Source organism: Neopsephotus bourkii, unplaced genomic scaffold (genome assembly GCF_033783945.1).
Source record: "Neopsephotus bourkii isolate Nb327-2 ecotype Australia unplaced genomic scaffold, CSIRO-AGI_Nbou_v1 NB_1394, whole genome shotgun sequence".
Lineage (NCBI taxonomy): Eukaryota > Metazoa > Chordata > Aves > Psittaciformes > Psittacidae > Neopsephotus > Neopsephotus bourkii.
In genome coordinates this window covers 5,903,716-5,922,134 of record NW_026901872.1, presented here as the reverse complement: position 1 = coordinate 5,922,134, position 18,419 = coordinate 5,903,716, and the positions used below count along the sequence as shown (strand labels likewise).

The following is an 18,419-nucleotide window of genomic DNA, read 5'->3' as shown; positions in this document are numbered from 1 at the left end:
AACAATAAGAGCATTCTGTGACCATCGTGGGGTTCTAATTATCTCAAACAGGGAGAGTGCTATCATTTAGCTATGGAACCTTTACTGTCATTTAATTTAAACAGCAATCATATACCAGGGTGATGGACAGCAGCCTACAGTAAATAAGGTAGATTTAATGCTTGCCTTCACAGTTAAAAATCTAAGACTCTATGAAATAGAAAGGAGCTTGGTACTATATTCTCCTCTTAACTAGTTATTCACTAGCTAGCTGACAGTAAAAGGAAGTAACAATCCATCATCTTCAATGAGGAACCAAAGCAGGAAAAAAAACCACGAAAATCTTAATGACGTTCTGTCAAAAATAGCAGGGAAAAGGCAGTGTAATTTTGAGATGCAAGAATGATGTGTAAATCCTTGACTTTTATCACACAGTATGTCAGCATAGAGGGCTATTCACCTCTGGTATAAAAGAGAACTACACACTTATTTACTCTTAAGTCTTACTAGTTTGAATACCTCCTGCATCATTTTGCCAGGTAAAATGATGGTACTCTGACCAGGACAAAACCATTTACCTAATAAAATTTTATTAACTGAGAGCATATGAATCTTATTAATTTTACTTTAGAATTCAGACAAGAAAGAATAACAGGTGTCCAGCACCTCAGCACAATGACAATGATTTCTTGTGTTGAATTAATAGCAATGAAACATGCCTGATTTCAGCAGCTGTTGGAAGCAGCAGGGTCGCTATAGTCAGAGAAAAGAGAGACTTCTAGCTCCCCAGATAAATGTATTCAAACCAAACAGTGCATACCAACAGTCGGCAGTATCCTGCTCTTATGTTAACAGTGATTAATCACATTGCTGATTGATTCTCAACTATCTTCACTTCTGTCCTCGCTGTGGATAAGAACACTGAGCTGCTCATTAAAAGAGCTACACATGAACTGCAGGAGGGAAGGATGGTGATCCCTGAAGAATTATTACAACCAGCATGAGTTTTTTTCAGCACTTTGTATAAGCTTAACTTAGGTCAGATGTCAGTGATTCAATACACGTCTCCTGAGGCCAATACCACTTTGCACCCAACTGTCCAAATAGCACAATTCAGTTTTATTGGTGGAACGTTTGCAGGCACTACAGTGGGGGGTGGGGTGGGGGGTGGAAGACAGTTGGCACTATATATTTAATAAGTAGGCTGCAAGTACTGGAATATGTGAATATGGCTAAATGGGTAGGATACGGGCAGATAGTTATATAGTTATACTAACTGGATAATTTGTCACAGGCACAGTATTATTTAACTCCTTTTCCACCGCCTTCCGAAAGCTAGGCATCCAATTTAAATTACTCATCAAGTCCTCCTCTGTAGACAAAAGAGAATGATCCTCCAGAGAATAATTCTATCATCAGAAACTAGATACCCTGAACAGAATGATTCACTCTCTCGAGAAACTTGTTTTTCTGCACTGACCACAGACACCCCTAGGATGATTAGTTTGGACCTAGCACCTAACTTTTACAAGACTAATTTTTCTGAGAGAAAATTTCTCTGATAACAAATTACAATTTCAGTCACTAGATTCTTTTAAGTTGTTGAACAACCTAATTCTGTCTCTGATTCTTGGTCTGCAGGCTTTGATCTGATTATCAGAAGTATCCACAGTATGACTGGACATTAGACCAACCTGACCACTATTGTCCAGCATAACACGGGTCTTAAAAGCGACCTTCAAGTATCACTGGTGTCTTCTCTCAGCGGATTTGTATAGTCATTGAAAAAGCCCTGTATCGATTGAATTAACTTGCTATTCAGCATTCTTCCAGATCACCTTCTTTCCCTGTTTCTGCTCTCTGATCTGATGTAAGCATTGGTAGCTTTTCACACAGTATCACAGTATCACAGTAGGTTAGAGATTGGAAGGGACCTCAAAAGATCATCTAGTCCAATCCCCCTGCCGGAGCAGGAACACCTAGATAAGGTTACACAGGAACGTGTCCAGGCGGGTCTTGAATGTCTCCAAAGAAGGAGATTCCACAACCTCCCTGGGCAGCCTGTTCCAGTGTTCCGTCACCCTCACTGAGAAGAAGTTTCTTCTCAGGTTTAAGTGGAACCTCTTGTGCTCCAATTTGTATCCATTACCCCTTGTCCTTTCATTGTTTGCCACTGAGAAGAGCCTGGCTCCATCCTCGTGACACTCCCCCTTTATATATTTATATACACTAATAAGGTCACCCCTCAATCTCCTCTTCTCCAAACTGTAGAGACCCAGCTCCCTCAGTCTTTCCTCATAAGGGAGATGCTCCACTCCCTTAATCATCTTAGTTGCCCTGCGCTGGACTCTCTCCAGCAGGTCCCTGTCCTTTTTAAACTGAGGGGCCCAGAACTGGACACAATATTCCAGATGAGGTCTCACCAGGGCAGAGTAGAGGGGAAGGAGGACCTCTCTCGACCTACTAACCACCCCCCTTCTAATACACCCCAGGATGCCATTGGCCTTCTTGGCCACAAGGGCACAGTGTCGGCTCATGGTCACCCTGTCGTCCACCAGGACCCCCAGGTCCCTCTCCCCTACACTGCTCTCTAACAGGTCGTTCCCCAGCCTATACTGGAACCTGGGGTTGTTCCTGCCCAGATGCAGGACTCTACACTTTCCCTTGTTATATTTCATCAAGTTATTCCCCGCCCAGCTCTCCAGCCTGTCCAGGTCCCTCTGGATGGCAGCACAGCCTTCCGGCGTGTCGGCCACCCCTCCCAGCTTAGTGTCATCAGCAAACTTGCTGATAGTACACTCAATTCCCTCATCTAAATCGTTAATGAATATATTAAATAATACTGGTCCCAGTACCGACCCTTGAGGCACTCCACTAGATACAGGCCTCCAACTAGACTCCGCCCCATAGACTACAACTCTCTGGCTTCTCTCCTTCAGCCAGTTCACAGTCCACCTCACTACCCGATCATCCAGACCACACTTCCTCAATTTAGCCGCAAGGATGCTGTGGGAGACCGTGTCAAACGCTTTGCTGAAGTCGAGGTAGACCACATCCACCGCTCTACCATCATCCATCCACCGTGTTATTTCCTCATAAAAGGCTACAAGATTGGTCAAGCACGACTTCCCCTTGGTGAAGCCATGTTGACTGCCCCTCATAACCCTCTTATCCTTGATATGCCTTAAGATGGCACCAAGGATAAGGTGTTCCATCACTTTCCCAGGAACGGAGGTGAGGCTAACCGGTCTATAGTTACCCGGGTCCTCCTTCTTGCCCTTTTTGAAGACAGGAGTGACATTTGCTTTCCTCCAGTCCTCAGGCACCTCTCCCGTTTCCCAAGACTTGGTAAAGATGATGGAGAGCGGTCTAGCAATGACCTCAGCCAGTTCCCTCAGCACCCGCGGGTGCATCCCATCTGGACCCATGGATTTATGGATATCCAGATTGCTCAACTGGTCTTTAACCCATTCCTCATCGACTAAGGCAGACCGCTCCGTTGACCTATCTTCATCCGGGGTCTCAGCGGTACAGGGCTCTTCAGGACTGCCTCCAGCAGAGTAGACAGAGACAAAGAAGTCATTCAGTAACTCTGCCATCTCTGTATCTTCTGTCACCAGGGCACCCGTCCCGTTCATCAGCGGGCCTACATTGCCTCTGGTGTTAGTTTTACCTGCCATGTATTTGAAAAAGCTCTTTCTGCTGTCCTTGACCCCTCTCGCCAGCTTTAATTCCGAGGAGGCCTTAGCCATCCTAGCTGCTTTCCTACATCCTCTAGCAGCAGCCTTATATTCTTCCCAAGTGGCCAACCCTTCTTTCCATGACCTGTAAAAAAAAATAATATAAAGAAAAAGCAAGGCACCCATGGCAGAACTGTCCAAGCTCACCCACTGCTGTAAGAAACCTGGCTTCTTAAAACTGAAAAAAAATCCCTAATCTATGTGCAAAATGCTGTGGAGGTCACCTCATTAAAGTTTTGCTGTAAGTTACTGAACAGTAACAAAACAGACAGTTTTAAAGGCATCTGTTACTTAGTCACACATCCTTGTGGATTTTGGTCTCTGTAACTCTTGACAGCTGCTTAAGTCATTACCATATCCTCATCAATGTAATCAGTACCCTAAGGCTGCCCTACCTCTCAAATTCACAATCTGCAATGCTGCTCACTTCAGTGCTTTGGGGCACATTAGCAACTCAAGCTTTTTCTGCTTTGATGTGCATGTTCTGTACCACTGACCCCAAAATATGCAGGTTTAATGAATTGGCTTTAATAGTTTTCTTACCCACTTAAATGTTTTTGTTTTAATTGCCTATACTACCATGTGTCCTGAACTACACTGAAAAGTTCACAGCATAGATGCTAATGGTGCCTTTCTAATTACTGCCTAATGAAGAAAGGTCTGTTAGAGCAATTTCAGAGGTTCAACTTCACAATTAGGAACCCCATTTTAATAAAAATCAACCTAAAAATTTCACACATAATAGAAATCATCTACATCACAAAATTATATTTTTAAGTTATCTGGGGTTTTTTAAATATTTGTATAAATTCTTCTAGTTATACAAAATTGCTATTTTCTTCATTCCCTTTTAATCTACCTGCCAACAGCCACATCTTCAGCTTTATCACATTGTCCCCGAAGTGTACTTAACTTTCATGGATCAACGGTCTGGGGCTGAACTTGATTTCTCATTTCATTTACTTGGGGAGCACTGATAACATAAGGGCAGGGTCATGTCATCTACTGGCAAGTTTTACATCCAGGCTTGTGTGAAACAAATCCCAGTGATTTGTCTTAGAAGACTCCAAAGCTTATTCAAACTATTTTTTCCCAGTATTTCCAATTGCATAGGTATCAGTAAAGATATTCTTTCTAACAGAGACAGAAAGCATAACAGCTGGTCCTATTTCATCCCCTGTGCCACCTGCTTCTTACATCAACGGCACTACCTAAAATACTTTTCTATTAATGCTAGCCTGAAGACCTGAGATAACATGGTGAAAGTTTAATATTAGAGTAGATGAAGAGGATGGAAGGTCTCCCCACAATGTCAAAATACCATGGGTTAGGTATTAGCAAGGTCTAGTATCAGCAGTCTCTATGATAACACCAGCTTTCTGCTTCCTTCATTCTCCTTGTTACATTAAATTTAACATCTGGGGAGTTTAGCAGAATATTCATACAACTCTGTTGTGCACATTAATGGTTGTTTTTTAACATGTTCAGCCACTAGCATATGTGAAATTCAACAAGAAAAAATGTTGCGGAATTTCACAATCTTTTCCATTTAAAAATTTAGATACAATTTCACAGCAATGCACTGTGTGATATCATGTTTTTATTCCTCAAAATGTAGCTACAACAATATTCAATTTTCTGCCACAGTTCCATCTGCCCATAAATCTTATTTTTTATCTTTATTTTTAATGTTTATTAAAAAAAATTCACCTTACAAACTAAGAAGTTACTTTAGTTGCATGTTCAACTAACTACACATTAGCATGAAAATCAGGTAACATAAAGCTTTCAATAAAATTAATGATGTGGCACTGTTAGTTCAACCATACTAAATGTGTCTGGACTGCCAGAAATCCACATTACACTTAGATCAGTTGAAATTTGCACATGTCTAGGTGCTCATCTACGTGAGCATTTTGGGTTAAATCAGGAGTGAGTTTTAGAAATGGACATCCATATTGTGATCTCTGACTGAACCTTGGTTTACAGGGCGTGGAGGTTTGGAACTGTACAGACTGGTTTTCTGGTGAATTCAGCCAATAGTAAAATGTGCTCCTGTACCCAGGTGTCCAGCACAGGATCAGACAAGAGACAGACCTAGCTAAATTCTAGATTTTAATACCTCAGCATAAGGTGCTCTCTCTAAGGTGATTTATTGTGTCACCATACTTGATAACATTAGATGTAGCCTACAAACTTGTGGAAAGAGCAAACCTGAGCTCCTAAAAAACCCACACAACCCTAGCAAGCAAAATAAAACAAAACAAAATGGGGAGCTGAATAGGTCTTAGGATGTTTTGTTATCTTTGTCTTTTTTGTTTTGTTTTGTTACTTGGTTGGTTTCTTTTTAAGAACAAAGCAATTGTTGCAAAAAGCAGAAAGGCAAATCACATCAGCAGAAAATTATCTATACTAAGTGTAGTCACTGGACTTCATTTTTAATTTACTTTTTTAAATAGTGTTTCATGGTGATTGTTCAAATCAGGATTATGATCACTTTCTCTTTTACGGACTTAGCCAGGCATTGTTAGAATGACTGCCATTTCTGTGGAAGTCATAGAAGCTGTTACAGCCCTACACAAAACATGAAGAGCAGAAACAATATTTCAGATTTCCACCCTTTAACTACTGTCAGGGGTCAGAAGAAAAAAAATGTACATTTCTTGGCTCTTCCTTGCTGTTCTCTCTAGTCACTTACATGCCATCGCTTTCTCTATATGGACAACACCTGATAAATGGTCTCTGCAAAGGCTTTGGTGTAAAAGGTTACAATGAAATCTGAGGGAGTTAAAAATTATTTTCAAGTTCTTAATTTCTGATTAAAGAAAAAGACATTTTTGTTTGTTTCTAAAAACCAGGCACAAGGTAAACCAGTATTTTTTTATATTTTTCCTCCTAAAAACATAAAATGATGACTACTTCACTACTACACTACACTACCACCAATTACTGTAGAAAAATGTATCTTCTCTCTATAACAATTATTTCTTATTCTTATTTATGTAGCCTATGTAAGTCCATTAAAAAGCATGTCTGAGGAGGTGAATGTAATCTATGAACAACAATTATGATTCTATTTTGGTTATTATTTTCATTCCTGTCTTCCTGAATATTGATTTCTTCTTTGAACTTTACTATTTTTGAACTTTGAACTTTACTATTTTTGCATAAAGAATGCTAATTGATTATTAAGTAATGTTTAAATGGTATAGTGAATTCTGAATGGACAGTTATTTCACTATCTGTAAAACTCATGCAAAAATAAACACCTACCAAACTGATGCAGATTTTAGAACACAGCTTGTGCATCATGGTAAGAGAATGTTTCAGTCGTAACACATACATGAAATTGAGTCTCATTGACTGGCTAAATTCCACAGTTAAGATCACAGATGATCATTTTTTCCTTAGAAGTGAGTCACAGTTCCAGAGGGTAAACTGATTTTTTTTATGAAATACAGCAAGGAAATATCACTGCGACACAACAAAGGACAAGACACTGTCAGATAAACCAATGCAACCCCCTCATTCACTCCCGCCCTTTCTTTCATCCCCTGGTCCCTGAGGGACGGAGAGGAGAATCAAAAGAATGTAACTCCCACAGGGTGAGATAAGAACAGTCCAGTAACTAAGGTATAACACAAATCACTGCTGCTACCACCAATAATAATAATGATAAGGGAAATAACAAGGAAAGATAATACAATACCACCCATAGATACCCAGCCCGACCGAGCAGTGAACTATCCCTTCTGGGTAACTCTCAGTTACATCCTGGGCATGACATGCTGTGGTATGGGATACCCCTTTGGTTAGTTTGGGTCAGGTGTTCTGTCCCTGCTTCCTCCCTGCTTCCCCTCCTCCCTGGCAGAGCATGAGACTCACAAAGTCCCTGGTCAGAATAAACATTACTGAGCAACAACTAAAAACATCAATGTTACCAACGCTGTTCCTGGGCCAAAAGTCAAAAAAACACAGAACTGCACCAGCTACTGAGAAGGAGAAAAAACGACTGGTACTGCTGAACCCAGGACAAGAGCTGACACAGAAGTGGAGGGGTAAATGAAATTCCCATCAGTCTTGAGAAAATATTCCACTTACTGGATGTTTTTGTCACTACTTAATGAAGCTTCTCTTCCTACCTGTAGATCCCTGCAGGTGAAAGTGAGAAGGAAAATATGGCTTTATAGCCAATTTCTTCTGTATGCATGTTCTTACATATATTCATTAGTGAAATACAAAACCAGACCAAAGCCAAATAGAGAAAGAAAGAAAGCAATCCACAACACAAAACCAGAGTGAAATGCAGAAAATTCAGTAAAATTTCAATTTAATGAGATTTGACCAAAGATAATTGTGCCTTAACAGAAAAACAAAAAACAAAAAACAAAACAACAAAAAAAACACAACACAAGACTTTAAGGAATGGCTTTAGAACATTTTAGAACAAAGGAAGTATTCACTTGCTCAATTGATATGTATTTACAAATTTTCATGCTTAAAGGACTTGCATTCCAATCTCCAAACTGAACTTTAATGAAAGCTGTGGGTAAAGAACATCATCTTCATTAAGCATCAACCAGCAATCAACAAATTAGAACATTTCAAAGTAGAATTCCCACCCTGCAGGGTTCCAGTGAAAAAATACTAAAATGAAATATGAAAAATAAAACTGTTCTTCAAGAAGAACAGATCTAATTAAAAGGAAGACCTAACAACTTCATGGATTAATTGGGAACCAACTGAGATAATTAGACCTCTGGGAGTAAGATTACACCCATCATAAACTGCTTTTTTTTTTTTTTGCAACTACAGGTTAAGTGCTTAAAGCTTTAATTGGGGGCAGCACTAAGAGGAAAGTGGACCTTGCACAGAAGAATTAATATTTGGTGAAGCAATATCCTGAAGTACTCTGGCATCGTTAAAAAACACATTATTATTTTTCCCCAAGTGCTTGGGATTCTTGGAGCCAAGTTGACAACTGTGGTTACAATCTGTACCAGTCAAAAAATGCTCACACTATTATACTTTGACCTATAAACCACATGTAGCTACTCTGCACATTAGTAGTTCAAATACAGTTTCACCCTCTGTAATTACAGTTTAAATGAGCTGTTATTCTAACACATCCGTACACCACAATAGCTTCTGCAGTAGAACCATGTCTTTCAAGAGAAATCTACCCTGAGAATACTACACTAAATCAAAGAGAAAAGAGAAGAGAAGAGAAGAGAAGAGAAGAGAAGAGAAGAGAAGAGAAGAGAAGAGAAGAGAAGAGAAGAGAAGAGAAGAGAAGAGAAGAGAAGAGAAGAGGAAAGGAAAGGAAAGGAAAGGAAAGGAAAGGAAAGGAAAGGAAAGGAAAGGAAAGGAAAGGAAAGGAAAGGAAAGGAAAGGAAAGGAAAGGAAAGGAAAGGAAAGGAAAGGAAAGGAAAGGAAAGGAAAGGAAAGGAAAGGAAAGGAAAGGAAAGGAAAGGAAAGGAAAGGAAAGGAAAGGAAAGGAAAGGAAAGGAAAGGAAAGGAAAGGAAAGGAAAGGAAAGGAAAGGAAAGGAAAGGAAAAAGAAAAAGCTAAAGACCTGGTAAACTGCTGCAAGGAATAACTGCTCCTCAGCATTGCTCCAAGGACTAATTTTAGTTAAACCATTTGAAACAGAAACAACTTAATGCCATATTACAAGTGTCATAGAAACTTTGGCATCCAGCTGAGGAATTGTTTGTCCATTAGACAACTTGGAAAGCAGAGTAGGAAATCTTTACTAATACCACAGGAAAGGTAGTCAAAGTCCACACTTTAATCCCCTTTCAGGGGAGGAAACACCTGAAGATGCAAGAAATTACGTATTTTTGAGAAACACAATATGCTCTTTCCTAAATTATAACATAAAAAATAAATACAATTTCTTTTCAATTACAAATTTCATTTTCACGCAAAATAACTGATTTCAATACTAACTCATCGTCTTTATTTTTCAGATTATATATAATCGATGAGAAAGTTGAATTCTGTAAATGTTTTCAAGTACCATGCAGTATACATGGGATGGGATTTACTGTGATATAATTTTGATGTAAAACAAGTTATATATCTGTAGCAATCCAGAGAATAATCAGTGTAATTAATCACCTCTAAAAATCTACCTTAGAAAAGTTTTAAGACGGTTTCTGAGATATGTATTTCAGTGGGTTATAAATACGTTACAAGGTGCTTCTCTGAGTACACATGTTATGGTCTTTGGCCATTTATTTGATTTGCTAAAATATTTTCAGGAGGTCGGCAGCCACTCTAGGATAATAGTAATAATAATAATAATAATAAAGCCTAAGATTACTTTTATGTAATTTATTCACATTCCTTTTATCTTGTCCCAGTCTTTGTCAAGACCACTCGGTGGGTAAAGAACTGGCTGGAGGGCCGCACACAAAGAGTTGTGGTCAATGGCTCAATGTCCGGCTGGAGACCAGTAACGAGTGGTGTCCCTCAGGGATCGGTGCTGGGACCGGTCTTGTTTAACAGCTTCGTCGCTGACATGGACAGTGGGATTGAGTGCGCCCTCAGCAAGTTTGCCTATGACACCAAGCTGTGTGGTTCGGTTGATACGCTGGAGGGAAGGAATGCCATCCAGAGGGACCTTGACATGCTTGTGAGGTGGGCTGATGCCAACCTCATGAAGTTTAACCATGCCAAGTGCAAGTCCGACACCTGGGTCAGAGCAATCCCAGACACAGCTACAGGCTGGGCAGAGAAGTGATTCAGAGCAGCCCTGCAGAGAAGCACTTGGGGGTGCTGATCGATGAGAAAATTAGCATGAGCCAGCTTCAGTGTGTGCTCACAGCCCAGAAAGCCAACCGTATCCTGGGCTGCATCAAAAGGAGTGTGACCAGCAGGTCGAAGGAGGTGATCCTGCCCCTCTACTCTGCTCTCGTGAGAACTCACTTGGAGTATTGTGTACAATTCTGGTGTCCTCATCATAAAAGGACATGGATCTGTTGGAACAAGTCCAGAGAAGGGCCACGAGAATGATCAGGGGACTGGAGCACCTCCCATATGAAGATTGGCTGAGAAAGTTGGGGCTGTTCAGCCTGGAGAAGAGAAGGCTGCATGGAGACCTCATAGCAGCCTTCCATTATCTGAAGGGTGCATATAATGATGCTGGAGATGGACTATTCATTAGGGACTGTAGTGACAGAACAAGGTGTAATGGGTTCAAACTTAAACAGGGGAAGTTTAGATTGGATATAAGGAGGAAATTCTTTCATGTTAGGGTGGTGAGGCACTGGAATGGGTTGCCCAGGGAGGTTGTGAATGCTCCATCCCTGGCAGTGTTCAAGGCCAGGTTGGACGAGGCCTTGGGTAATATGGTTTAGAGCTAGGTGTCCCTGCCTATGGCAGAGGGGTTGGAACTTGATGATCTGAAGGTCCTTTCCAACTCTATCTATTCTATGATTCTATATTTTAAACTCCATCTAGTAACAGGAATCTAGGATGAATATCAAATAGGGATGGAAGAAATCATTCAGACCAATGGCATCCCGTCATCATGTCATACAGACTAGCAGATTTCTTGGTTTCTGCAGTTCTCTGTGGATTCTTCCTGCCTCTGACTATGTTCACACTTTGCCATTTGGATTGGCGCACTTTGTAACTTTTCTTGTTCATGATTTTTTCTACCTCCAAAAAAACGTTTACAGTTTCATTTTATTAGGACAGTTTCATTTTATAACTACACCATGGAGCAATATATTAATTGGCATAACTACTGATGTCAGTTTTAGTCAATGGAATTGTGTGATAAAGTTTGCATAATATCGTGACTTAGTAAGATAACAATAAACACATCATTAATAAGCAGCAACTAACTTGTAAGTTGGTGTGAGAAATAAATATGCAGTAACAAAGCAGATCTATTAGAAATTTTATTAAAAAACCATATAATCTTGATCTCTCAAAACACAGACAAAAATCTCCAAAACATCATTAAGCTATTTATAAGTGAGTGCATCACATTTGAAGCCAAGATTGTCAGTTGATTCTATTTCTATATGCCTTCTGGATTCAGGCACTAATGAACCAATAGCTATCAGCATGACTTTTGCTGAAATACTGTTGCATTAATGAGTTTGGATCAGCTGCTCAAATACTTTGTCCGGAAAAGATGTCTGCTCAGGAAGTATACTGAAGAAGTCAAACATAAATGTTAAGTTTTAGCCCTTTAAATTTAGTTGATTGCAAACGTGATGCCCAGAAGTTTTTTTTTACATTCAGCTTAATTTGACACTGAACTGAATAAATTACACCGTATACAAAACTACCTTTCTTATCTTTCATGCAAAAACTTGGGGACAAGTTCTTCTCTTTATTATACAATCCATAACCCTAATGATATCCTATGTTACATCAGTGTAAACCACTGGTGAATTTGCCATTATTATATTGAAGTCAGCATTCTTCAAACTTAAAAGTTATTCCCTCAGTTGTGCTATACCTCTATAGTATGCTGCCTGAGACTGACACAAACTCCAGTGGGCTCACGTATCCCTAAAATTAACATTCTGGTGTGAAAAGACAATGGGGATTTATGTTTGACATTGCTTAAATTACCTCTTTCTGTTGTATTCAGTAAAGTACTTCCCTGGAGCACCTTTAGTCATTCAGTTCACAATGAAAAAGATTTCTGTATATTAGTCTATTAAAGGAACCAGAATATGAGTCATCACTCATGTATGTTGACTTTAAGGAAAACTTCCTCAAATAATGGTAATTATTAGATTATACCTGAATGAGTCGCCCTCTGCACCTATGAGAAGTTAAAGATGTTACAGCTGAAGCTGATGGCTCAGCAATGTGTAAATCAAAAAATGTGCTTGAAAAGGGAAAACCATGTCTATCATTTTTCACCTACAGATTACTAAACTATACCCTTGGGGGGAAAGAAAATATGGAATAAAGTTTAAAGTGCATTCAAGACAATTTAACTGGACAACTTGAAACTGAAATTCTAAACACAGTATTTTTTAAATATTTTAGCAACACTTGTCCTAAATACGAAGCAACTGCATTTATCTAGTTTAAGTTAGACACCAGCACTTGGGATTTGTTGAGCTCCAGGGTTGTATCATAAATTCCTTGAGGGAATTCACAATTCACCAAATGACGTATTTGTTATTATCACAAAAAGTGAACTATATTCAACAAAACAGTACTCAGTGGGCAGAAATTCTGCAGTGTATAATTATAGTTGCTGTTTCCCACCCCAGGATTAAATGTGTTTTCACTTTTCAACTTCAACAACAACTGAGCATCAAACCCACATTTTTTCACCCCTCAAAACACCTAAAGAGATTCGTATTACTATTTCATTATTTCATTACCTTGATTCTTTGAATAAACCCCACTTATAGTATACTTTCATTGGAACATCTGGATTTTCCCTCCTTTCTAGCATAACTCTGGATTTTGAAGTTTGGTGTTTCTCTTGTTTTGGTTTTTGCATATATATGACGCGGGTACTAAACACAATTATCGCATCTACATGGTAATTAAGGTCATGTTTCTCTGTTGATTACTATAAATGCCTAGAAAAAAAAAAAGCAAGAAGCCCTTACTCATCTCTTCCTTTTTAGCAGTATAAGAGACTGTAGCGTTCCAGTTTATGAGTACTGGCATTTTGTGCAATATTGCTGGCATCTTTAGCTAGCTAAAATCCTCCATATTTCTTACCTAAATGTCTAATGTTGTGTTCTATTTTTAATTACACTTGTGTAACCAGAAAAAAATTCTCAGTCTACAGGCTTTGGAAGACCTTGCAGATAGATAGAATGGACATGAACTCTATACTTATGTTGGAATAAAGGGCAAGACACCAACTCATAACTCAGGAAGTTTAGATGTGTTTTCATATATAAGACCATGCAATATTCTTTATTGGTACAATAGGATTAAAGGGTCTTGCAGTACATTGAGCATCCAATGATGAATACTACTTTACCACTGTATTATACCTCCTGTCATTTAGAGAGTACTGATGAGCTTGCCTATACAGCACAAGCAAACACATGACAAATATCCTAGAGCTAGCATTGTCTGAAATACCTTTAGAATAATTAGCAACATAACATAGACACATTTATGCAGTGTTGAGGAAAGAGGTCATTGGCATTGCACCAGTAAAATATGACCTTGTATATTTGCATGGTGATATGCCATCTGATGCAGATTTATTTGCTTGCATTAATATTAGTTCACAGATCCATATATCAGAACCTATGTCATTATGCTACTTTTATCCTAGTTCAGTGTGGAACTAGTACCTTCTGTTATACCTCTCCTGATATCCAAAAGCAAGTGTGCATTTCTATGCTAGAGGAGAAAGTTGCGTGATAACTATTGCCCTGAGGATACTGAAAAACTACAAGACAAAAATTCTCATTCTGACTCTTAAACTACCCTCCCTTTCTCCTTCTCTTCCTTTTTCTTTTCCATATGTCCATGTGAGAGGATAATTTGCTCCCTACCCATGTCTTCTCATCTGAAATTTTTTGTAACCTATTTGGCTGGGTGCTTTTTTGTTGTTTCGTTTTGGTTTTATAAACACCTTTTGAAGGTACAACTTTGCATCCATAAAACTTTTAGCGGTGGCATAAAGATTAACAGGAATATGAAAAGTGGCATCTTTGATTACCAATTATAGATGCAAATCAAATAGTCAGATGCAGTTATTCTACTGACCTAATTTTGCAGATAAGGAATCGTGCACTTTTCTAAAAGCCTGCAACTGAAAACTGTCTACCACACCAATGAAAACCACACATAAACCCTAGAAGATGTTTGTTTGCAGGGGATTAAGAAGAGTACACGAAGTTGCAATCTGCTTGAATTCACCCTGCTGTTTAACACATACTTGAAATGACAGTAATTCTAGTCTTGCTTCCTGCATCTAACTGCAGACTTGAACTCTGCAGCCTTTTTAATCGGTCTTACTTGTCACACTTTATTTGTTCTGATTTTATTTTAAACAATTATTAAATACAAATGAAAACACTAAAAGCTATTTTGCTCCATTAGTCTTGTGCATTCCACTCTATAAGCAGGCCCTGCAACAACTGCTGCAGCAGTACTGTCTCTTTCAGGATAAAGACAAAACATGGACTACATCCAACATTTAATCAGCTGTACAGATGGGTTTATTTCACAAATGTACTATGCTGCACAGATGGAAGTTCCTGAATGCCTGACAAGGTGTTAAAATTGTTACTGAGATTACAAAGGAATAAAAAAGCAGCACTGGAAATTAGAATTAGGACTCTATCTCTTAAGGACTCATTAGTTCAGAACATAAATTTTGTCTCTGGTGTGCAGAAAATGGTTTGCAGAGGGGAACACAGATTAGCTATGATAACTGTTTTCTATCCCTTAAGAATACACACAGTCTTACAAATATCTAACTAACTCAATTGGTATACCTCATACAATACTCACTGAAATCAGCCAAAAGCATGACATAACACTTTTGACCATCCAAAGGCAGAACAAATGGAGCAGCAGTTTGTGCACAATGGCAACCTGAGCAGCAGTTAAAAAAAAAAAAAAATCCTGCAACTATCAGTAGAGAAAAATAGCTTTATACACACTTAATGGTATTATGCTTTTGAGCAGTTTTATTATAAATTCACATTTTATGCCTAAAAAAGTTAACTAATTATCATACTTGACTGAACAGGTTACAGTATTCATCACTTCCTGGAATACTATGCCAATTTACTATCATGATGCCAAATGTTCTAAACTGTGTTTTGGAAATGACACAATAATAAAAGAGGTCATGTATAACTGATCATTACAGATCTCTGTGCTCTTGTCTGCAAGAGTGGAAAGCTGTAGAGACAATGTGATCTTTATGCTAAGAGCACTAACCTTTTCTTCATCTTTATTATTATAAGTTTGGGGTCATTGAGGGAAGAAATAAGGTATCATAAGTGCCTCTGCAATCACTTCATATACACTGACTTGGGGACAGTTGTGTTTGGGTGAATCAGGAACAGACTGGCCTAATGCACTGCAAATCGCACCATAATTTTATGCAGAGCTTTGTGCTAAATATTTTATTCATAATATATTCTTCTGAAGAGCTATGATCTTTCTCTGCTATGAATAAGAGATGTTAATTATCCAAAATTCTAGTTTGTCTTCCATGCTAAAAACTCGGTTTTGTGATGAGCATACCACATACTCATTGCATAATTAACATCATATAGACAGTAGATGCCTTTAAATGGTGGATCAGATTCAGATAAGGGAAAAAATGTTTTACTGGATCCCAAAAGATACAATGAACATGAAAGACAGTAGTATTCATTTTACAATGTAACTTAGAACAGTAGGGAAAACATCTTTAAGAAGCAGACATTAAATTTAAAAGAATCATGGTGTGACTGGCATTGTAGAACAGTCAAAACAGGCAAAAAGGCAAAAATATTCCACAAATAGTTTGGGCTTTTTAATAAAAAAATAAAAATAATAAAAAAAAAAAAAAGAACAGGTTGTAGCTGTCAAGTTGATACTGATTCTAAGTAAAGGTATACATATCTGGAGTAACGTAGACACAAAAAGGAAGGCAGACATGAATAGGAAGAAAATAATGTAACATAGATTTGTTCAACTCAGACATCCCAAATTTGTATTTCTCTGACAGAACTATCAGTTACTCTATAGACTGCCCATTGACACAGCCTATCACCAATATCTTAGTATATTTATTTGGTGAAATATTGACATAGATAAACGTCTACACAATGTCTGTGCACGTCATGATCTATATCCCTTAAGAGGTAATAGTGATACACAGGTGTTATTCCATTGTTTAAATAAATCGAAGGTAACATTTTAGTCAATATATGCAATGCCTTCGTTCTACTCTTCAGAATAATCCAATGAAATGCAACTAGAATTTTTCATTTCTGAAGTTGATTTTAGCGTAACTTATTTGAGAATAATTTATAGTGTGTAAAGACAATGAAATTCTAACATACATTTATAAAAATACATTATTTTTTTATTGAGGAATACAAATGGTAGGTTAATAGTCTTATCACTAACAGATTCAAAACACATTTAAAGAGAATATATTTTATCTGCATAGGGAGTCAGACGTTAAAATATACACCATGCAGATCAGCAAATACTAGGGTGGAAGACTCAGTGGAAATAATGGCAATCCAGGAGGTAAGTTATATTTCACTGGTATCTAGTTCTTTGTCTAAAAGAAAGTTGCAAGGTGATAACACTCTCAGTAATGAATGATGGCAGTGGAGTGTAATGCTAACATACCATCTTTCAGCTAAGAAAGAAAATAAAGATGCAGATCACTGGGGATTGCTTACAATCTCATGAAATATTTCCCCATATAAAAGTACTATCAGTGTTAGACTTGGTGACCTTTGCAAACTTCATTTTGAGTAATTATATTTTGCTCAACTCAGACATCCCCAAACTTAAATTTAACTGACAACACAATCAATTACTGTATAGACTGCCCATTGACATAGCAGTTGGGAATTACTTATAAAATAATATTAATTTCCATAAAATTCCTACCCTTAATGAAGCATAGCTGCTTCCTACAGAAACGTTAGAAAATGCAGTTTATATCTTTAGAATAGAGAAAGTCTAAGGTCAGTGAAATGAAATAAACTTCAGTCTTTATTTAATCTACTTTTAGATGTCACAACTTAAGACACCTAGTGTAAACTACTTGGCTAATATCCTTAGTTAGACTTTGGAGAAAAAATACACAGCCGCAGAAGTAAACCACCACCTAACCTGTTTGAATTTATCCAGAGATCCACTTGCATCATTACCATAACTACAGAGGAAGTTTAAATAACTGTGAGATGAATCCAAGACTCTGTTTTCCAATTAAAAAAAAATAGATGCTTCAAAGCTGAATTTTAGACAAAAAATGCCTTTCTTTTCTAAACAAAAACAATTGCATATGAATTACCTTTTTATTTCTTTTTAATACTAGTCAATTAAAAAAAATCCCATGTACATTTCAGAGCATAAAAGTCAACTGGGGTTTCAGGTTTAACATACACATCTTTACAAGAAACAAGAATCCTCTGTAAGTTTATGCAGTCTACTCACGACAGGGTTCTTGACTAAAAAAAAAGTCATACCTCCTGCCCATTTTCAAGGAGGGAGAAGATCATCAGGGGAACTACAGGCCTGTCAACATAGTCTCACTACTTGGCAAATCATCCTGGAAGCCATATGCAGGCGTACACAATAGGAGGAAGAGACTGAAATAGCCTACATGCATTTACCAATGACAAAATGTTCTTGACCAACCTGTTTGTCTTCTGTGACGAGATGGCTGTCTTGGTGAAAAAGGTGTACAGTGATGATAGCAAGGCTTTTGACAATGTTATTCACAGTATCCTTACAGATAAATTGGTCAGAAAAGGTTTGGATTGATGAACTATCAAGTGCCTGGAAAAATTTCTTGGACTGCCAGGTTCAAAGGGTTGTGATCAGACATGTACAGACCAATAGGCAACTGGTTAATAGGGTTGGATAATGCGGGCAATGCTGCTTTTGCATCTGATATCTTTAATAAGCTGAGGCAGAGTGCACCTCTGCAAATATGCAGATGAGACCAAGCCGGGGGCAAGTGCTCTGCATGCTAGGATGGGCCTTTATTCAGAAG

At 38.2% G+C, this 18,419-nt stretch overlaps 1 protein-coding gene across 2 annotated transcripts in view; it reads right to left on the bottom strand.

The window, feature by feature from the left end:
• The window catches only part of PCDH9 (protocadherin 9), a 721,287-nt gene that overhangs the window by 331,697 nt on the left and 371,171 nt on the right, over window positions 1-18,419 (bottom strand). The gene's annotated exons all lie outside the window — the stretch shown is intronic.